This window comes from Phascolarctos cinereus, unplaced genomic scaffold (assembly GCF_003287225.1).
Source record: "Phascolarctos cinereus isolate Bilbo 61053 unplaced genomic scaffold, phaCin_HiC Scaffold_2;HRSCAF=192, whole genome shotgun sequence".
Lineage (NCBI taxonomy): Eukaryota > Metazoa > Chordata > Mammalia > Diprotodontia > Phascolarctidae > Phascolarctos > Phascolarctos cinereus.
In genome coordinates this window covers 200,000,574-200,019,043 of record NW_027555625.1, presented here as the reverse complement: position 1 = coordinate 200,019,043, position 18,470 = coordinate 200,000,574, and positions in this window count along the sequence as shown.

The following is an 18,470-nucleotide window of genomic DNA, read 5'->3' as shown; positions in this document are numbered from 1 at the left end:
ATACATACTTATATATCCACACATTTTCCTCTAATAGAATGTAAGTTCCTTGACGTCAAGGACTATTTCACTTTTGTCTTCATATTGCCAGTACCTAACACATAGTAGACTATGCTTAATAAATACTTATTGATCGGTTAGAATATTGAATAAGACAATGCCAGTAACAGGACCAGATTGGCATCTGGGAGAAAACGTGATGGAATTATAGCTCTCTTTGAATCAAGTTATATAGTATAGCTTCATTATTTTCTTTCAAGGAGAAGATTCTCAGCATCATTTACTCATCTAAAGATGGAAGTAGAAAATTTAAAAGTAACAAATCATATGAATGATTCTTGAATTGTCTTGCCACTGTTTCCCCATCTTATCATGTACAACTGGATATTAATGTAAATAAAAATGGTTGACTGCAATTTCTCTGAGAAAGTAAGATTCTTTAAACATTGTCGTTCAAGCTCATAGAATGTGTTGCAACATGTTTCTGCATGCAGTATTAGTACTTTCAAGATCATCCAGTTGATCTTGTGCTAGCAGCTATGGTAAACAAATTTGTGTTCTATGATCATGTAAGAATAAATTATTTTGTTTAGAAGAAAGAACATCAGAATCACAGAATTTTAAAGTTGGAAGAGATGTGAGTGGCCAAAAAAGCTATTGGCATCTTGGTTAAATTAAGGGAAACATAGCTTTCAGGAATGAGGTACTTAGTTACTCTGCTCTCTGCTCTGGTCATAGACTACATCTGGAGTATTTTATTCAGTACAGGAACACTAAGAAGCTGGAGACTATATAATAGGTAGCAGTTATGATGGTGAAGGACCTTGAATCCATGTTGTTTAAGGAGTAATTAAAAGAACTAGAGCTTGAAGAAGAGAAGAATGGGAATTATGATAACTGTCTTCAAGTATTTGAAATGCTGTCAGAGACATTGGCCTTGTTCTTTTTGACCCTAGAGGGCAGATCCAGTGGAAATGGACAGAAATTTCAAAGAGACAAATTTAGGTTTAATTCCAGGAAAACTTCACAACAAATAGAACTATATAAAAGTAGAATGCTCCGTTTTGGGAGGTAATGTATTCCTCTCATTTCTGGTTAATTGTCTTCAAATTGAGACACCAGGGCACATTGTAGGGAAAGGAGGTGGCCTTAATGGCATTTTCCTCAGTGGAGGATGAAAGAACTGAGGAGCTCTAATTCCTAGTGTATTCAAATCACACTGCCTGAAGGTTTGGTTACATAACCTACTTCTACTTACTAATGGTAACACACAGTAGGGATAACACTGATAATATGCAATCATAAAATTCCATTTTAAAAGTAATTGTTTCAGTCATTTTCTCTACTAAGTCTTTAACCCAAGCTGCTAAGTTATGTTACCTAGGGTTTCACTCCTCCCTGCTCTATTTCTTCTTAGTAGGGATATTGTTAGACAATGAGATCAAACTATGTGCAAAGCTAATTCTGCCTGTGAAATTTAATATGTTAAAAATTATGGGGATTCAGAAGTAGTTGTATGGCAAAGTATCCATCTCTAGGGATAGGGACAAGATAGAAGGAATAGGGGGATCCTAAAGGTATCTCAGCTATTAGAAACATTCAGCAAACCAAAACAGGCTATCTCAGGTTTCACTCATGTTATGCAGATTTAAGTAGCTAGACTTGGTGTTGGACCAGGAATCTCAATACTTTTATGAAGATTTTTTTATGATGCCAAAACAACTATTCAGTGGGAAAGAGGAATGTCATTGCTGCTAAAGGATCAAGAATAAAGTGAATGATTCCTCCTGATGCCAAAGAATCCATGAACTAAAATAGGATTGGAAACACCCTTGAAGATGCAGATGGTAGCTGGACACTCCTCTTTGAATTAACTGCTTTTATGCAAATGTCCATCCATGTGGCTCATTTGTAAATTATGTCAACCTTCTAGAGGATGCAGGAAGAAGACATGGTTAATTCCACTGCTCTTCTGAGTGCTATGATGATATTATATGAGATGACATGACTATGCTGCAAAATATAGAAACTGTATTTTGCAAAAATTAAAGATAAATGAAGCTTGACAAAAGATTTGCAAGGAAATGTAAAATACTCAAACTTTATATCTGATATCTGCATTTAAATTTCCTACTCAGATGACATCTCTCATGTTCTGTGTTATTTACAGGGATCACTCCTAACAGACTCAGCACAAAAATGTCCATGCATACATTTTATTTGCCTCTATCTGGCACTTGCTTTCAGTGAAATTTAATAAAATGCTTTGTTTAAATTAGATGTCCCTATTGGTGAAAAAGCTGTATGCTTTAAATATGAGTTTTTGGACTGTCATTTTCCATTAATTCCAATTTTAGAGCAGTTAAAACCATTTTCCCTCAACAGAAAGATTCACTGTAAATATCAAGATAATGAATTAACAAGGGGAAAAAAGCTAACTCTTAAAAGGAAATTCCTCGGTATCTTTTTTGCTTTGGTATATGTGAAATATAATGGAAATATAAAGTCAGTGAACCAGCCTAGGGGCCATTACTTCGAGCATGTGCAGACAGTCACTGCTTAGTTCTAGTAAACTGTGTGGAACCTTGGTGATGCTAGCTTCCAGCCATGCATGACTCATTGTGAGAGATTGTATTATTTGATGATAAAGAGTTCTCTAGTTGATTATTGAGGTTGAATACCTGATAAAGCAAGGGCTTTTGTTGGGATCTGATGAAGAATTTCCTAAACCAGAACTTGGGGATGATTCATCTTCTGCCTTTCTTTCTTTTGGCTTTTGAAGAGCAAGCACAACTTTGAGCAGCATTCTGAGAGCATGTTGGAGTGAGGGGCAAAAAACCCCATTCTTACACATAACCTTCATGCTATTGTCAGTCCGTGTGGTGACTATGTAAGCCTGAGCCTAGATTTGGATAGCATCTTTGGTGTCTCCATCCTTAAGCAGGTGATCAAGAAGCAAACTTGAGATATATGTATCCAGGTGGCAACCTTGTGAGTTCTAAATTTGAAGATCTTGTGAAACCTTCAAGTATCAGTGGTTGCAGAGTTCCTGGAGTGACAGTGGCTGACATTAGGGGCAGTATTTCCACTTCAGAGAGTTCATCTACCAACCAAAGGACTGGCCTAACTTGGCCTTTTTCCCACAGAGTGCTGGGGTGAAATGTGAAATATCCAAATAGCAGTATTGCAAAACTGCTTCATGATCTGATGAGAACTACAATGTTAGCCTCCTAACCAATTATAACCATAGTTATTGTAGTTACAAATTGTTACTAAGTCCTGTTAATGCATATTATTGTTCCCTCATGCTTAGTATTCCTTTCTGTGTAGGAATAAATTAATTGACCCATACTTGATTTTGTACATTGAGTACCTTTTTTGCTTTCTCCTCTGGGGAGACCCAAACAGGAACCTTACCTCAAATTGTATTTACCATAATCTATAAGGGGTTGCACCCCATGGTTAGATGTCAGCCTTCTCCAGAATGAACCCTGTCACAATCATTGTTTTATGGCTAGTTAAAAGAAAGAGAGAACAGGTCCCTCAGCTCTTGTTCTCCCAGGATCTGTTCCTCTATGTTAGATAAGAGTTCACCATAACTACTGATGTATGTCAGAGTAAGTGGGTGGAATTTCTGTGAATGAAACATCGTGTAGATGGAAAGGGAAATGAAGAAGAATAAAGCTAGCTACCGCAATTGAAGTATAAATAGTGTGGTACAGTGGAGAGAACCTTGGATTTGGAGTTAAAATAACTGGCTGCCAAATCCCACCCCTGCTACTTATTACTTATATGATTTAGGGCAGGTTACTTATCTTCTCCAGGCTTCACTTCCCTTATTATCTCTAAAATGAGATCGGACTAGGTGATCTCCAAGGTCCTTTCCAGCTTTTATTCTTAGTATACTATACTATAGTATAGTATGGTATGGTGTGGTGTGGTGTGGTGTGGTATGGTATAGTATAGGACCTAAATTTTGTTAATGAATCACAATAATTTCTAGAATTAGTCATTATTATTATTATCTCTTCATACTCATATATAGTCTATGTTTACACCTACCTAAGTCATATTTATTATCCCAGCTTGACCTTTTGAGGTTAATATCAGAGAGGATAACTACCCTCTTACCAAACATCCCTTGTTGCTAACAAGACAAAATAATGGCCTAGAAGGGCTAGAGTTTTAGTAGTCAAGCATGGTATTTATTTTTCTTTTTTAAATACATTTATTAATAACTTTTTTTACATCATCTAGATTTTTCCCTCTTCCTAACTTCCAGAGAGCCATCTCTTACAATAAGGAATTTTTAGAAAGAAATGAAGAGAAAAGACAGTAAAATCTTTAATTAAATTTAAAATATATATGTATGCATATATCTGAAAATATATGCGATGTTCCATAACCATGGATCACCAACATTGCAAAAGTGGGGAGAGATGTTTTCTCATTTCTTTGAGGTCAAGTTTGTTTTTTATAATTTGGCAGCATTCTCTTTTTATGTTTTATGTTTTTATTCTTTTTTGTTTTATGGTTTTCATTTTTTGGTAATCATTTTGTACATTGTTTTCTTGGCTTTACTAACATCACTCAATACCAGTTCATTTAACTCTTTCCCAACATAACATTTCTTACAGTTGTACTTATTTTCCTTCCTCCTGCTTTCCAGGGTTTGGATATTATCTTTATGCATTGATTCCATTGCAGTGTAGAATAGTAAAAAAAAAAAAAACTATTCTGCCTGCTACTTTACTACATGTATGTTCTTTTCAAGTTCAGTATCATACTTCCCCTGGACATTTGTCAGACGTTAATCCACTAGTCAAAGCATCAGAAAAAATAAGACCTTAGATTTAAGAACTGTACCAAAAGGTAAGGGAAGAATCTTAATTGAAAATCCTTGAAACTAAGTTCATATTTCTCTTTAGTGTAGGAGCTCTAAATCTATCTTTGGTTGTGAATAATCTCTTATTGTGTTGCTTCTCCATTTTGTTTAGAAATGCCATTTAAAATTTCTATCCCTGCAACAGTAAAATAGATACAAAAAATAGAATTTGGTGGCTTCCTTTTCATATGCTGTCACCATCTCTTTCTTGCATATAGCTGCCAGTGAGAAATGTTTTCTTCCCTTTTACCAATGATTTGGCTATGGAAACTCGGAAGACTTGGGCTCTTGCCTATAACCGAGAATATAAAGGCTTTACACACACACACACACACACACACACACACACACAGAGTTTTTTTGGAATGCAAATCAACATAAGATTCAGAATTCAAATTTCTTCATCTGTCTAGAACTGTTGCACAAAAGCTACCTATCCTTTTATGCATATTTTGATGGACAGCATTTTCAGAACTCTGGTCCTTTTATGTACTTGAAGCAAGTCTTAGACACAGCCAAGACCAGTGTTTTCAATACCTCTTGTCTTTCTAAATGTTTTTACATCTCTGGGTATGGTGAATTTCCCAGTGTATGGGGCAGGTTGGGTTGTTAAACCCTGCAAAGAGAAAAAGGTGGATGCTGCTAACATCAGCCTATCGAACTGACTTAACTTGATACAGGGGCAGCTATGTGGCACAATGGATAGAGTACTAGCCTGAAGTCAGAAAGACTCATCTTCCTGAGTTCCAATCCACACTTATTAGCTATGTGACCCTGTGCAAGTCACTTAACCCTATTTGCCTCAGTTCCTCATCTGTAAAATGAGCTAGAGAAGGAAATGGCAAACAGCTCCAGTATCTCTGGCAAGAAAACCCCATATGGGGTTAGGAAGAGTCAGACATGACTGAAACAACTGAACAACAACAAACTTGATACAGCCAAACTTGATACAGTAACTGTACAACTATAATTTACAAATGGCATATGACTCTAAAGCAATAAGATCATTTTTGTAAGTTTACACATAAAAATCAGTCTGATCCCTTTATTGTTCAGGTCACTTAACCAGTGACTCTATAAAGCCATGTATATTCTTCCTACTGCCCATTTAACCACACATCCATAAAGATATAAGTTAGGGAGAGTATCACATGTAACTCTTAAGGAGGCTGGATTAGTTTAATACAGAGGTAATGCAGTGTGATGCAAAAAACATTGGATCTGGACCTACTTTCTGTACATCTTTGAATAGGCCATTTAGCTCCTAAGTCCTCAGTTTTCTCCACTGTAAAATGAGTGGATTGACCTAGATGATACCTAAGCCAGTTACAGCTCTAAATTTGTAATACTGTAATTTTACCATGATGAAATTAAGCACTCCCACAGAAGATCAGAGGTAAGTAACCTTTCTGCCTCAGGTATGAAATTCCGATATTTCTGGTCCTCTGGACAATAAATAAGGATGTTTATAGGGTTTATAATAGATTTGTCACTTCCACATTAGATCACAAAATTCTACATGGGGTTCAGACTTTTAATTTGACAAATCATGTGTATATAGTAACTGAACATCTAATTTTGGAGTTAGTACTTTCTGTATTTTAAAAGTGCAGGTAACATAACAGAAACCTTTTTATTCATGTTATATAAAGAGTATATACAACAAAGCAGCTTTCAGGCTTAGACTGGCTGCATCTGCCTATGAAAGGCTAGAAATGAGAAGAGAAGAGATAATGACCTTGTCCCCTGTCTTAGCTAATGCCTGGGTCTTTTCTCTCCCCATTCATATACAGAAGAGAATGGAAGAGGCGAGGATTTGAAAACTGGAGAGTCCTGAACTACAGAGTTCTTTAGTAGATTAGGGACAATAACCATTACCTGGTATGTAGTCTTTGGAGATTACAAAATGGAAAGTATATAAGAGGATCATCATAACTTAAGGTGAAATGTCTGACAGACTCAAGCCCTGGACCTGGGAGAGGAATCAAAGAAAATGCTAAACCTGAAGCCATCAGCTAACAGAGAACCTTGTTCTTTGTTCTAAAGGCTTGGTCCATTGTACTAGATGTGAGGACTAAGAGAACAAGGTAGGTAGGTCTTTTTGCTGGTCCTTAGTTAAGGGTTTTCTGCCTTTTCTAAAAAAACAACCACCAAAAAGCACAAGCTTTGTTTAAACTGAAAGTTATTTGGTAGGGTTCTTTCTCAGTTTTTTAGAATAATTTGTGAAAATGGTTGTTCTAATTCACAGCTCCACCAACAATACATTAGTGCACCTGGTTTTCCACCCCAATATTGACTGTTGGTGAATTTGGCAAGTTGGCCCGTTTATTGGGTATGGGATGAAACCTCAAGATTGTTTTAATGTGTAATTATTATTAGTTATTTGGAGCATGCTTTCATATGATTGTTAATTGTTTGCAATTCTTCTCTGAGAATTATTTGTTTATAACCTTTGACTACCTGTCTATTGGACAATAGCTTTTGGGCTTATATTTCTATTTGTTGTCTGTATGTCATACATCAGAGATATTTAGTACAATTTTTCCCTTTTGACTGCTTCCCTTATCACAGATGCATTAATTTTGTTTGTGCATAAGTTTTCCAATTTTCTGTAATCTAATTGCCTCTTTCTCTTGTTTGCTTAAGAATTCAGTCCCTATCTGTAGCTGTGAAAGGCATGTGGTCTGTTTCTCTTCTAATTTTTCATGGGATAATATTTAACATTCAGGTCACAAATCCATTTGGAATTTATTGTGAAATATGTTATAAGATGTTAGTCTCACTCTAAGCCTAATTTCTCTCAGACTACTTTCTAGTTTTCCTATCAGTTTTTGTCAAATAGGGAGTACTTTTCTAGGTAATTTATGCCTTCATTTATTGAACACTGGTATATTGTATTCAATTATTTCTGATTCTTCCTTGTAGAGTTTTGCTCCATTGATGTACTTTTTTATTTTTTTAAACCACTGCCAACTGGTTTGAGGTCTAGACATGTTATTTCACCTTTATTCCTACCTGTTTTCAATGTTTTTCTTGATATTCTAGATCTTTTGTTAATTTTATGTTTCGTAAAGCTTTATAAAGTATTCCTTTGGTAATGTGATTGATATAATACTAAATTGGTAAATTAGCTTTTGAAGTATTATCACTTTTGTTGTCTTCGCATGCCCCAGCCATTAGTTTTGAGTACTCCTTTTTATCTTTAAGGAGTACTTTGTGATTGAACTAATAACAGGTATTGAGTTTTATTTGGTAGACTGACTCCCAAATATTTTATGCATTTAATAGTTATTTTTAATATAACTTCTCATTCTATTATTGTTTCCTAGGTCTTTAATTTTATGGAAATAATGTTGATTTTAGTGGTTTTAGCTTGTAGCCTGCAACTTTCCTGAAGCTATTGTCTTAGAATTTTTGCTGATTCCCTAGGATTTAGTAAGTAAATCATATCATCAGCTAATAGGGATAGTTATCTCCTCTTTGATTCTCTTTATGCCTGTAATTTCATTCTCTTAATACTATTGCTAGAATTTCTAGAATTGTCAAATAATGGTGATGAAAGGGAACATTCTTGCTTTAATCCTCTATTTACTTGGAAAGCTTCTAGTGTGTCTTTATTGCTTGTAATGCTTGCTTTTGGTTTTGGACAGTTAATTTAAAATATATTGAATATGATTCCTTATAAATTTTAGAGTTTTTTTAAGCATAAGTGAGTTTTTACGTTGAGATAATCATGTGGTTCTGGATAGTTTTGCTTTAAATAAGTTGTGTTGATTGTTTTCCTAATGCTGAGCCATCCTTATATTGATGTTATAAATCCAACTTGATTCTAGTGAATAACTTTTTGGAAAAATTGCTGTAATCTTTTAACCAGGATTTTATTTTTAAAATTTAACTCAATATTCATTAGTGATATTAGTCTATCGTTATCTTTCTTTGTTTTATCCTTCCCTAGTTTGGGGTATTAGAACTATATTTGTCTCATAAAAGGTATTTGGTAGAATGCTTTCTCAATTTTTGAGGATAATTTGTGTAGTATGGATATTAATAGATTTTTAAAGGTAGTAGAATTGTTCTATAAATTCATGAGAGCTAGGAGTTTTTCCCTTTGGTTGTTCCTTTACAAGTAGTTCTATTTCCTTTTCTGAAATTGGATTATTTAAGATTTCTGTTTGGTGTTCTGGTGTTCTGTTAGTTTTAGTATTTTATGTTTTCAAAGCTAATGTTCTATTTTGTGTTCTCAGGTTTCTTTTTTTGTATGTAACTACACATAGATGGTTCTGATAATTCATTTAATTTTTTTCTGTTTTGTTGTAATTTTACCTTTGTCCTTTTTAATTATATTGATTTGATTTTCTGTCCTTTTTAAAACCTGTTTAGCTAAAGATTTATCAATTTTGTTAGTTTTTAAAGAACCAGTTTTTAGTTTTCCTCATCACTTCTGTAGTATTTTTGATTTCCAACTTATGTATTCTCTAATTGTCAGGATTTTATCTTGTATCCTTATTTGTGGTGTGTCTATTTGTTGGCTTTCAAATTTTTAAAATTCATGTTCAATTCATGAATCCTCTTTTCCTGTTTAGTTGTAACAAGACTGTAGACTTACATTTTAGCCCACACATGCACTAGAAGGTGAAATCCCCAGAGAAGAGCTCTAGCTATGTTATCCTTTAAAAATCTAGCAGTTAACTCTCTTTCCCCCCAGGATAGAGGGGGTTCTTCTCATTCTATTTGCTTGAACTCCCATTCTGGTGTTTTTATTACAGTAAACTGATAGAAAACTATCCCAAAATATCTCTAAGGTTCTGAAACAGAAAGCAGGGAACTACATTCTGATTTTCTGGAAATTGGATTCCCCAAGCTTTCATATGGGTTAGTACCAGGAAGGGACAATTGTACATGCCTGAAGAGGAGGGCCTTATTGGCTAATCCTTTGTTACATATCTTTATAGGTGTATAATTTTTCTTAATTCTTCTTTATGTGCATCTCAGAAATTTTGGTATGTTTTCTTATCATTATTGTTCTTTTACATAATTATTAATTGTTCTGTGATCTGTTTTTGATTCATTCATTTAATTTTTTTTCCTATTAAGCTTTTATTTTTTCCTCCTTCCCATCTCTCCCTCCCCAATTGGGGGAGACCTCTTATAATAATTTATAAGGTTATAAGAGGGTAACCTCTAGTAACAAATTTGTATAGTCAAGCAAAACAAAGTTTCATATTGACCATTTCAAAAAATGTGTATCTCATTGTGCATCACCTGTTGGTTATGAGGTAGGTTATCATATATCATTTGTCATCTGGAATCAGTTGATCATTATGCTAATTAGGGTTCTTAAATCTTTCAAAATTGTTCATTTTTACAATGTTGTCATAGTATATGTATTTTTTCCTAGTTCTGATCATTTCACTTTGTATCAGTTCATACAAGTCTTCCCAGGCCTCTGAAACCATTTCCTCAACATGTCTTACAATATAATAGTTTTCAATTATATCTGTATACTATAATTAGTTCAGCCACTCCCCAATTGATAGGCACCCCTACATTTTTAATTCTTTACTCCTGCAAAAGAACTATTACAAATATATGCATATATATACAAACAGATGTATTTGTGTGTATATATATGCTTGTATAGGTATACATATTTCTGTAGGTTATATACAAAATAGGATCTTTTCTGTTTCATTTGTTTTTTTTTTTTAAGGATACTTGCCTAATAGTGGTATAGCTGGGTCAAATGGTATATACACTTTGTGGTGATTTTTTGTGCACAGTTCCAAATTGCTTTCAAGAATGGCTGTGCCAATTCACAGTTCTACCAAGATAGCATTAGTGTTCCTCGTTTCCTGAAGCCCCTCCAACATTTGTCATTTTCTGTTTCTGTCAACTTTGCCAATCTGATGAGTGTGAGACACAATCTCGGTTTTGCTTTAATGTGCATTTCTTTAACTGCTAGTGATTTTGCATATTTTTGATTTAGTTGTTGATAGCTTGTATTTTTCTCTTGAGAACTGCCTGTTCAAGTCCTTTGGCCATTTTTTTCTATTGGAGAATGAATCTTACTCTTATAAATTTGAATTAGTTTCTTATATAGCTTGCAAATGAGACCTTTATCAGAAAAAATTTGCTGCAAAGATTTTTCTCACTTAGTTTTTTTCCTTATAATTTTAGCTGCATTGGATTTCTTTATCCCAAAACTTTTATATAATCAAAATTGTTCACTTTATCTTCTTTGATCTTCTCTGTAACTTGTTTGGTTATGAACTCTTCCCCTATCAATAGATCTGAATGGTAATCACTTCTTGCTCTTCTAAGTTGTTTATTATACAACCTTTTATTTATAGGCCTTTTATCCACTTGGAGCTTGTCTTGGTATATGCTATGAGGTGTTGGTCTACACCTAATTTCTGTCATACTGCTATCCAGTTTTCCCTGCAGTTTTTATGAAATAGTGAATCCTTACCCCAACTCATGCTGTGGGGAGAAAAGAGTAGGAGGCAGAACAGATGGTTGGGTGCCCCCTTGAGATTCTGGAAAGTAAGTTCCTTTAGATGAATTTCATTATTTTTTTCTAGCCCTACAAAAGTAATCTTTTGGTAGTATTGGTTGGTATGGCACTGAATAAGTAAATTAATTTGGTAGCATTATCATTTTTATATTGGTTTGGCAAGTACATGAACAGTCAATATTTCTTTGTCTTTATTTCTATAAAGAATATTTTATAGTTGTATTTATATATTTCCTATATATGTTTTGGTAGGTAGATTCCTAAGTATTTTAAATGAGATTTTTCGTTCTTTCTCTTCCTACTGGTTTTTATTGGGGGTAGACAGCATGCTGATGATCTAAATAAATTTATTTTACATCCTGTAACTTTGCTGCAGTTGTTAGGCAGCTAGATGATACAATAGGTAGAGTTCTGGTGCCAGATTAAGAAAGGTCTGAGTTTGAAACTTGCCTCTGATATGTACTAGCTGTGTCACCCTGGAGAAGTCACTTAGCCTTTCTCAGACTTACCCTTGAAAAAGAGGGTAAGAATAGCACCTACTTCACAGAGTTATGGAGGTTAAATGATATTAGATACGTAATATATTTTATAAAAAGTACTATATGCATACTAGCAATTATTGTTTCAGTTAGTTTTTAGTTACTTCTAGGGTTCTCTACACCATCGTGTCATCTGCAAAAAGGGATTACAAAATCCCTTTACCTGGCCTTATTTCCTCAATTTGTTTTTCTTATTTCATTGTTATAGCTAGCATTTCTAATACTATATCTTTATGATGTTTTTTGTATCCTCAATTAACAAATGTTTAGGTGCCTACTCTGTACAAAGTGCTGAACTAAGCCCTGGGGATACAAAGGGAAGCAAGAGACTGTCTCTGGCTTTCAAGGAGTTCACAGTTTAAAGGGGTACTCAATATTTTACTTTAAAACTTTGGATTAACATCATTAGGAATGTTAGTCTGTCTCTTCTCTCTCCATTAGAATGAAAGCAAATTCAACTAGAATTCATGAAAGAGATGAAACAAGAGTCTAAAAAAGAGTTAAAATATATTTTTAGAAATGAAATGAGAGTCCTAGAAAAATAAACTGGTAAAGAAATGAGAGTTATGGGGGGGGAAAGAATTGGAAAGGGAATTAATACCTTGGCACAAGAGATGTAAAACTTTACACAAGCACCAAATTTCCTGAAAATTTGAATGGACTATATAGAAGCCAATGACTCCATGAAATAATAAGAAATATTAAAATGACGTCAAAAGACTAAAAGAAAAAGTGGAGAAAATGTTAGAAATCTCATTGCAGAAACAACTAAACTAAAAAAAATACGAAAAAATATTAATAGTAATTGGGTTCCCTGAATACCCTGACCAAAAAAGAGCATAGACATCCTAATTTCGAGAAATTTTAAAAGAAAACTGTCCAAATCTTTTAGAACTAGGAGGCAAAGTAGAAATAGAATCAACTAATTAGCCCCTGAAAGAAACCTCAAAATTAAAACTCCTAGGACAATTATAGTAAAAATCTAGAGCTTTCAGGTCAAAGATAAAGTACTGCAAACAACCAGAAAGAAAGATTTCAAGTATCAAGGAGCCACAATAAAGATCATACATGATTTATTAGGTATCATTGTGATAAAGTAGAAAACTTGAAATACCATATTCCAGAAGGCAGCGGATAGCCTATAGGCTTAAAAAAGAATAATTTATCTAGCAAAATTTAGAATAATCATACAGGGATAAAAATAGACCTTCAATGAAATAGAGGATTTCCCAACATTCCTAATAAAAATCCCAGAGCCACATAGACAATTTAAAGTTCAAGCACTAGAGTTAAGAGAAACATAAGGTAAACACAATTGAATCATAAGGAACTAAACAAGAATAAATTGTTTAAGAAATGTTTACGTTTCTAATATGGAAAGATGGTATGTATTCCCTTTGAACCTTATCATCTCCAGGAGTCATAGAAGAAGTCTAATTAGACAAGGCCTAAGAGTGGTTAGTTATGTCTTGATGATCTTAAGAATAGAATGGAAAAAGAGAAATGTACACTTCTCTCAGGAAAATAAAAGGGAAAAAATAAAAAGGGAAATTAGAGGGAGGGTAACTTAAAGGAGGGATTAGTCCTAAGTAAAATAAACTCTAACTAAGGACATACTCTATCAGTACCAAATAATTTTTATGATTACTGTTTCATATTATAAGCTGATTCTATAATTGCTACTTCCTCTTCATTCATACTTTTAAAAAATTATTTTTCTTGAGATTCTAGACTCTTGTTCTTCTAAATGAATTTTGTTATTATTTTATCTAGCTCTTTAATTTACTTCCATGGTATTTTTATTAGTATGGCAGTAAAACTCTTAATTAATTTAGGTAGTACCATAGTTATTATTATTATTTGCATGGCTTAGCCATGAGTATCCATATTTCAAGTTATTAAATGTCATTCTTTATTTCTTTAAAAATGTTTTATAATTATTTTTATATCTTGATTTTGCCTTAGTAGTTTGGCTCCCAGATATTTTATGCATTTTGTATTTATTTCAAGTGGGATTTCTGTTTCTAGTTTTACTTCCTGACTTTTGTTATTGTTATATAAAGTGCTGTTGATTTTTGTGAATTGATTTTGTGTCCTTCTGTTATTCTGAAGCTATTGTCTCAGTTTCTTTGCTGATTCACTAGGATTTAATAAGTAAATTATTGTGTCAGCAAATATGGATGTTTTTGGCTCCTTTTTGCTAGTGTTTATATTTGTAATTTCTTTCTCCTGTCTTGTTGCTATTGCTAATATTCCTATAATGATATCAAATAACACTGGGGGAAGGCAGAATCTTCTATTTATTTGGAAAGCTTTTAGTGCTTCTGTGTTACAGATAATATTAGTACTGACAAATGGTTCTGTATCAGAAATGGACATATTTTTATTATAGGAAATGACACTGAAGAAGATGCTTTGCCATAAAACCCTAAGGTCCTTTAGGTCTTTCTATCTCACTTGTCACTGAAACCTTTTGTTTCTGTTGTCTCTCCCTGTTAGAATGTGAGCTTCTTTAGAGTGGTTATTATTTATATCAACAGTGCTTTGTTACATAATAGGCACTTAATAGATGTTTTCTTATTCATTCATTTCTTATAGATAGGAATATCTTCCAAATGTTTCTATTTATAAATGCCATTGTTTTAATTTCATCATATTTTAGAATATGGCAGATCCACCTAAATGAAATATATAACTCGACAGGATTTAGCTTCCTATCCACATAAGAAAAACCAAGTGAATGAAGAATGCCTAGCATTCAGACTATTGGATTAAACAATCCATGGAACTGATCAGTCAATCAGTCAACAGTCAGCCAATTTATTAAGTGCCTTCTCTGTGCCAAGAACATGGGGATACAAAGGAAAAAAATGAAACAGCCCCTGCCCTCAAGGAGTTTACAATCTATTGGGAAAGATAGTATTTACATAATGTATATTTTGTAGTACTTGGTCAGCTGCTATATATAGACTGGGGATTGAACCCAGAACTGAATAGGAAGAGAGTGAACTGGATTGCCTTTGGAAAACTGCTCAATGCTTTTAATGACCCTAATCTTCTATCTGAGACAAAGACCTGTCTTTTTTATATCAATATTCTTGCAGTGATGCTGTGTTGTAGATTGTGAGTCATTGAGCACCACAGTCTCAAGAAATTTAAGTTACAGGTCACTTAAAGGGCAATGGAGAAACATCTACTATATGTGTTGTGGGTAAAATTGTTGATGCCAGAACAAATCAGAGTCAGGACCAGAAGTTTAGGAACCAAGGAGGATTTATTGAGTTTGCCAGCAAAAGAGCCCCTGAAAGAATACAAGGACAAAGCTTATATAGGTTTCAATTTAAGCAGGAGGTGAATTGGGTATGGGGCAGATAGGTGTCACAGTGAATAGAGTGCTGGACCTGGAGTCAAGAGAACTCATCTTCCTGGCTTCAAATATGGCCTTAGACACGAACTATATGACCCTGGACAAGTCACTTAACTCTGTTTGCCTCCATTTTCTCATCTGCAAAATGTGCTGGAGAAGGAAATGGCAAACCACTCCAATATCTTTTCCCAGAAAACCCCAAATGAGGTCATGAAGAATTGGACATGACTGAACAACAATGAGAATTGGATGTGGGTTACCTCTGGATTGGACAGGGATTGTTGCTGAGGCCTTGCAGGGCAGGAATAGGGGAGATGGCATCCCTTGATTGATTGGACAGGACCTGTTGCTCGGGCTAGTAACAGGGAAGGCTCTTCCTCAGGTTAACTATCTCTCCTAACCCTACCCTAATAGATAGGACTATTTGCTGTTTCAGCAGAAAGGAAGGGGGTAGGGAAGGAGGAGGATGGGCTGCAATACAAACAGGGGGCAAGATAGAGGAACTACAAAATGGATTTGCTTTAGCTTTATTGGCTACCCACAGTGTGAATAGGGAAGAATTTTTAAAGATAAATGTGTAAAGGATGCCATCAGAGTCAGTAAATATTTATTAAGTGCTTAATGTATGCAAGGCACTATGCTAAGTGATGGAGAATACAGCTCTTAAGGAAGGTCACAATCTAATGGGAGAGACAACATGCAAACAACTAGGTACAAACAAACTATGTATAATGAATAAATAGGAAATAATCCACAGAGGGAAATCACTAGAGTTAAGAGAGATTGGGAAAGGCTTCCTTTAGAAGGTGGGATTTAAGTTGGGACTTGAAGGAAGCCAGTGAAGCCTGGAAGTGGATATGAGGAGGGAAAACATTCCAGGCATGAGGCCTGTGAAATGACAGTTGGTTAAAATGCCCAGAGTCAGGAGATAAGGTGTTTTGTTCAAGGAACAGCAAGGTGATCAGTGTCATTGGATTGAAGAGTACATGATAGGGTATAAGACACTGGAAAGGTGGGGTTGAGGGCTAGGTTATGAAGGGCTTTGATTACCAGAGAATTTTATATTTGATTGTGGAGGTGATAGGGAGCCACTGGAGTTTATTGAGTAGGCGTGTCATGTGGTTGGACCTGGGCTTTATAAAAATCACTTTGTCTATTGAGTGGAGAATGGACTGGAATGGAGAGAGACTCATGTCATGGAGACTAAACAGCAAACTATTGCAATGGTCCAGACATGAAGAGATGAGGGCCTGTACCAGGGTGGTAGCAATATCACGGGAGAGAAGGGGGCATATTGGAGAGATGTTACAAAGGTGAAATCAAAAGGCTTTGGCAACAGATTGGATATGGGGGCAAGATATAGTGAGGAGTCAAGTTTAACACCTAGGTTGTGAGCTGGGGGACTAGAGGGATATGGTATCCTCCACAGTAATAGGGAAGTTTCAAAGAATGGCAGGTTTTGGAGGAATGACAATGAGTTCATTTTTGAGTTCATACTAAGTTTAAGATGTCTATGGAACATTTAGTTGAAGATGACCAGTAGGCAGATGGAGATATAAGACTGGAAGTCAGCAGAGATGTTAGGTCTGGTTAAGTAGATTTGAGAATCATCAGCATAGAGATGGTAATTGAATCCATGAGAGATCACCAAATGAAACAGTAAAGAGGGAGAAAAGGGACCAGGACAGAGTTCTGTGGAATACCCATAGAGTTCTGTGGAATACCCATAGACTGAAAAGAAGTCAGATGAGACCAAGAGAGAGTAGTGTCCTGAAAACCTAGAGAGGAGAGCTTCAAGAAGAGGGTGATTAACAATGTCAAAGTTTCAAAGAAGTCAAGAAGAATGATGATTGAGTAAAGGCCATTGAATTTGGCAATTAAGAGATCACTTCCATATAGAGTCAAAAAGAGTCTGAAGAGAAGTGGAGGCACCTATTGTAAGTGGCCTTCTCAAGGAGAATAGCCATAAAAGTGAGGAGAGTTGTAGGACATTAGTTAGTGGCGATGGAAAAATGAAGTGATTTTTTTTTGAGGATGAGGGAAATATGGGCATATTTGGAAGAAGTAGGGAAGCAGCTAATAGATGGGGGAAAGGTTGAATATAAATGAGAGAAGATGACAAGAGGGGTCAGTCTGCTGGAGAAGATGGGATGGAATGGAATCATTGATGCAGGTGTCATGTGAGACAAGAGGAGATAGTAGTAGAATGCATTTGGGTAATATGTGAGATGAGGAGGGAAGAAGAGAGATCTCTCAGTTAATATCCTCAATTTTTTTTCAGTAAAATATGAAGCAAGATTCTTAATTGGGAGGATGGGGGGAGGGGAAACCATAGGAGGCTTGAGGAGGGATAAAAAGGTTTGGGAAGAGCCACTGTAGAGTGTGATAGTGAGTCGATAAGACAGATATGGAAGGATTACCCAACAGCAGTGAAGCCCCATTTAAGGTTATGTCACATAAATTTGTAGTGGACCTTGTCAGGATGGTTGCATGATTTTTTTCTACTTTTGTTCAGCAGGAATACGAATGAAGGCTCTGGATGTATGAATAATCCAAGGCTAAGGTTTTGCAGGGCACAGTCAACAATATGATAAGTTGGCAAGGGACACAAGCATAGAGTTGAACTCCTTCACCAAGGAGTCAGGATGGTGAAAAGAGAAAGCTAGTACAGGGGTGATGGTTAGGGAGAGATCTGAGGAGGTCAGGGCCTGGGGATCATGGTGTGGACAGAGAGCAGGGTTTGGCAATGAAAGACAGAGGGAGGGAAGGAAATCCAATAAATTGTGATCAGGTAAGGTAATTTCAGAGTTCATGAATGCATTGATGGGTGATGGCAGCAAGATGCAGGGAATGACTATTTGTGTGTGTGGCTGAGAAAGTGGAAGAATAGGCAATGGGAAATTAATAAATTGATAAACTAGGAGACTAGAGTGTTAGAGAGAGTACCCATATGTATGTTGAAATCTCCTAATCTGAGGGTGAGAGTTGAGGAGGAGAGAAAGATTGAGAGCCATGGAACTGAATCCATTGCGAAAGAAAGGGGAGTGTCGTAGTGGTCTGTAGACAACAATTATCAGGATTTTGATTACGTAATAGATGAGAATTTTATGAACCTCAAAGAAAGAGAGGTTACTGAATGATGGTGGTAGGGAGCAAATCTGGATG